Genomic DNA, 4,493 nt, shown 5'->3' on the forward strand with positions numbered 1-4,493 from the left:
GGCCGGATCAGCCCGAGGAGCCGAGTGGCCATGCTGATGATGGCGGGGAGCCGACTGATCTTGAGGAGGGGGGCACCGTCTACCAGCGTGGTGCTACACGGCTCCCGTCCGTGCCGGTGACCCGCGAGCAGAGGTGGTTGATTTTCCCTGATGGGGAGAGGTACATAAGTGCATTTAATATTTTTGTACCTTGTGCATTCACGTTTTTTCAAATAACTAATGTGTTGGCCTTGTCATGCTGCAGGGGTTGGGACCACCATCATAGTGTCCGCCGGCCCAACTCCGTCCTTGGAGTTCTTTGCCGGCAAAACTTCCCGGGGTTTGTCACGTTGCCTGGTGAGGGTCGGCTTCCAGAGCTTGGATTGAGCTGGGAGCACTACGTGGCTGCCCCGACCCCGCCGGATGAGATTATCAACGGTGTCGTGTGCAACACGAGGGCAGCCATGGTGATCAGATAGTTTTGGGTAATTTCTCCTTTACACATTTAAAAATATTCAACTAGCTAGTTATTAATTGTACTAATCAATATTGTCTCATTTGATTGCAGACATTCTATAGGTGTGAGGAGGGATACGAGGAGGACGCGACACATGTTATCGAGAACGTCTGCAAGCGCCTACTCCAGAACTTACGGCACGAGGCTCGGGTGCAGGCTGTTCGAGACTACTACGCCTTGCGTGGTATCAAGAAGACCAAGCTGGCGTGCCGTGATAAGTTCCTGAGTAAGGAGCAGTACATGAAGGTAATTCTTAAGGCCTTCTCTACTTAAGTTCCTTCATTTAGTAATTCTTAGCCGTAGCGCTCAAGTTTCTATTTGCTAACTTAGGCGCCTCCGAGATGGTGTGCGGATCGGATGGATTGTTGGGAGGTGTTGGTCGATGAGTGGTGCTCACAACGATGGCTAGACCTCCACAACGATGCCAAGGACAAACGTGCCCAAATGGAAGGTTTGCGACACCATCAAGGCAGCTCCAACTTATATCAGTTCGGGCGCAACTGGGTATGTGGTTTGCTTCATGATTCATGCAACTCATTCATCATGCTAGCTTGAGCCCTTTAATTACTAATTTTCATTGTTTCTCTCTTTCAGGCACGCTACAATAAGGCGGATAAGGTCCCAGAGGTGTACGACCTGTATGCCATGGACCACACTGCCTCTTTCAAGAAAGTCAAGGCTTTCTCTCAGTCTGACCTCGATGATGCAAACAACTTCACCAACATCTCCTCCCACAACAAGCTCGTGAGATATAGAGATGAGGGGAAGGCGAGGAAAGGGGAGGCCTTTAACCCGAGCCAGTGTCCCATTGATCCAGAGTTGTTGATGATATCTGGTGGCGGGAGGTCCCATGGCTCCATAGCCATTGGAGATGGACTTATCCGTTGTCCTAGCACTCTCCCGGAGATCAAGGCGCGCCAGTCGAGCTCCGCTCCTGAGATTAGGCCTCGTGAACGGCCAGTGCAACTCGCCATCAAGGTTAGTGATACGTACTCAGTTATCTTTCTCCATTACATTGTGTGCGCTTCCATCAATGATTACAAATGGTCATGTGAGTGGTGTTGCAGACTGCTATACAGAGTGAGAGAGATAGAACAGAGAAACTTCTGGCGGAGGCGGCGGAGAGGCAGCGGGAGTTGGAGGAGAGGACGACAAAGATGATGGAGGAGGAGAGGGCACGGAATGACATGCAGGCAAGGGCCATGTACGAGCTCCTTGTGGTAAGTTTCTTCTGCAGATTAGCCAAAACATTCATGTAGTGTTTGTCTCATTACTAACTAGTATGACTGAGTCATCAAAACCAAATGTGCAGTCTGTGTGCGAGCAGACAGGTCAGACCGCTCCGCCGATGCCAGTGATTGCTCCTGGGACCACGGTGAGTTTTATTTGAATGGACATTACTTGCTAGTCTTAACATTTGAGTGTCATCATGCTAACAAGACATTGGAAATGATCTTTGGTGCAGCGTAACTCCAGACAAGCATCGCACGATCCTTCTCCAGCTACCGACATGAGCCACCCCGCTCCTACACCTCCTACATCTTGGTAAGTTTATCTAGTGTTTTGCTTAACACATGCATAAAGACCTAGACTTAGCTTTATTTCCTCCAATGCTTACCATAATGACCTAGACTTAGCTTTATTTCCTCCAATGCTTACCATAATGACCTAGACTTAGCTTCTTCACCTCCAAAATGACTTAATAAGCTTACTGACCTCCAAAACCATCCATTTTACCTAAGTTAGCTCTAAAACGATCTGTACTTAGCTTACTTATGTCAAAAATTGCATAATTAGCTTAGTTAGCTTATAGACGATCCATTTTACCTAAGTTAGCTCTAAAATGACCCATTTTACCTAGGTTAGCTTATAAATGATCCAGTTCATCCAAGTTAGCTCAAAAATGACCCATTTTACCTAGATTAGCTCCTAAATGATCCATTTTACCTACGTTAGCTTTAAAATGACCCATTTCACCTAGGTTAACTCCAAAATGACCAATCTTACCTAGGTTATCTCATAAACGATCCATTTCAACTAATTTAGCTCATAAACGATCCATTTCACCTAGGTTACCTAAAAAACGATCCATTTCACCTAAATTAGCTCTTAAATGATCCATTTCACCTAAGTTAGCTCAAAAAGATCCATTTCAACTAAATTAGCTCATAAATGATCCATTTCACCTAAGTTAGCTCAAAAATGATCCATTTCAACTAAGTTAGCTCATAAATGATCCATTTCATCTAAGTTAGCTAAAAAAGATCCATTTCACCTTAGTTACCTGAAAAACGATCCATTTGACCTTAGTTAGCTCATAAACGACCCATTTCAACTAAGTTAGCTCATAAATGATCCATTTCACCTTAGCTAGCTCATAAACGACCCAGTTCAACTTAGTTAGCTCATATATGATCCATTTCACGTAAGTTAGCTCATAAATGACATACTCTTCTTGTTCTAGTCTTCTTCTTGTTCTACTCTTCTTGTTCTAGTCTTCTTCTTGTTCTACTCTTCTTGTTCTAACTTTCTTATTTTTCAATTTGTAGAGTTCATTCACTTGACGAAAGCTTGCATAGATGGAGTGCTCCTTATCCCTTTCTCTGTTTCTTTTGTATCGTTGAACTATGCATGTATCGTTGGATGAAACTATTGTAATATATATGGTTGGATGCCTCTATGTTGAACTTGTTATGTATGATGGAACTATGCATGTAATATATATGGTTGGATGATGAAGTTATGTGTTGGATATCTTATATGTTTGCTCTGTAATGGCCTTTTGAAATATATCTATATATGTCATCTATATTTGTGATGAAAATTGTTGGATTTAATAAAAAATAGATAAAAGAGCCAATATGCAGGCTCTTTGCCATCTGCCACCGACGGCAACGGGCTCTTTGCCGTCTGCCGTGGATGGCAAAGAGGGCACGTGGCATCCAGCTGTGCTTCCTGGGAGCTGACCCGTTTGGTCAGTTTGCCTACAGTGGCAGACGGCAAAGACTTTGCCATCAGTGGCAGATGGCAAAGACCTGCCGTTAGCCACTTAACGGACTGACAGCGCAATTATTACCGTCCGCCTTCTTTGCCGTCTGCCGCGCTCTCTTTGCCGTCTGCGGCGGACGGCAAAGACTTTGCCATCAGTAGCAGACGGCAAAGTAGCTGTTTACCGAAGCCTACTTTGCCGGAGCCTTTTGCCGTCCGCGGCTGACGGCAAAGGCCTTTGCCGTCCGCCGTTCATGCCTTTGCCGTCCGCCGTGGCAGACGGCAAAGTAGCTGATTCCTGTAGTGTGTTAGTGGAGGAGTGTTGTAGCACCCCGGATTCGATGCGCCAGGTGTCTTCCAGTTATTCCTCGTTGTTGCCATGTCATTTGTTTGTGTGTTGCATTTTATCATGTCATCATGTGCATTGCATTGCATACGTGTTCGTCTCATGCATCCGAGCTTTTTCCCCGTGGTCCGTTTTGCAATCCGGCACTCCTATGTCCTTCGGCGTTCCCTTTTTTGTCTCTTGTTGTGAGTGGGTTTTAAACTTTCTCGGAATGGCCCGAGGTTTGCCAAGCGGCCTTGGTATAGCACCGGTAGGCCGCCTGTCATGTTTCGTGCCATTTGGAGGTCGTTTGATACTCCAACGGTTAACCGGGTAACCGTAAAAGCCTCTTTTGTGTGCAGCCCAACACCCCTTCCAAAGTGTCCCAAAACCCATCTAAGTCTCTTCCATGCTCTCGGTCGTTCGATCACGATCGCGTGGCCGAAAACCGCTCCTCATTTGGACTCTCCTAGCTCCCTCTACCTATATATATCTGCCCCTCCCCGATTTTTCCGCGCAGTCCAAACCCTAGATCCATCCTTACCCGCAGCCGAACATGTCCGTCCAGCCGCCGGACATGTCCAACCGCCCCCCGCGCCCAACCAGAAGCCGCCAGGTGTCCTCGCCGCCGCTGTTCCCACCGCGCGCCGCCGTGGGCCCGCGAGCCCAGGCGGGGCCCGTCCG

The sequence above is a fragment of the Triticum dicoccoides genome, chromosome 2B (genome assembly GCF_002162155.2).
Source record: "Triticum dicoccoides isolate Atlit2015 ecotype Zavitan chromosome 2B, WEW_v2.0, whole genome shotgun sequence".
Classification (NCBI taxonomy): domain Eukaryota; kingdom Viridiplantae; phylum Streptophyta; class Magnoliopsida; order Poales; family Poaceae; genus Triticum; species Triticum dicoccoides.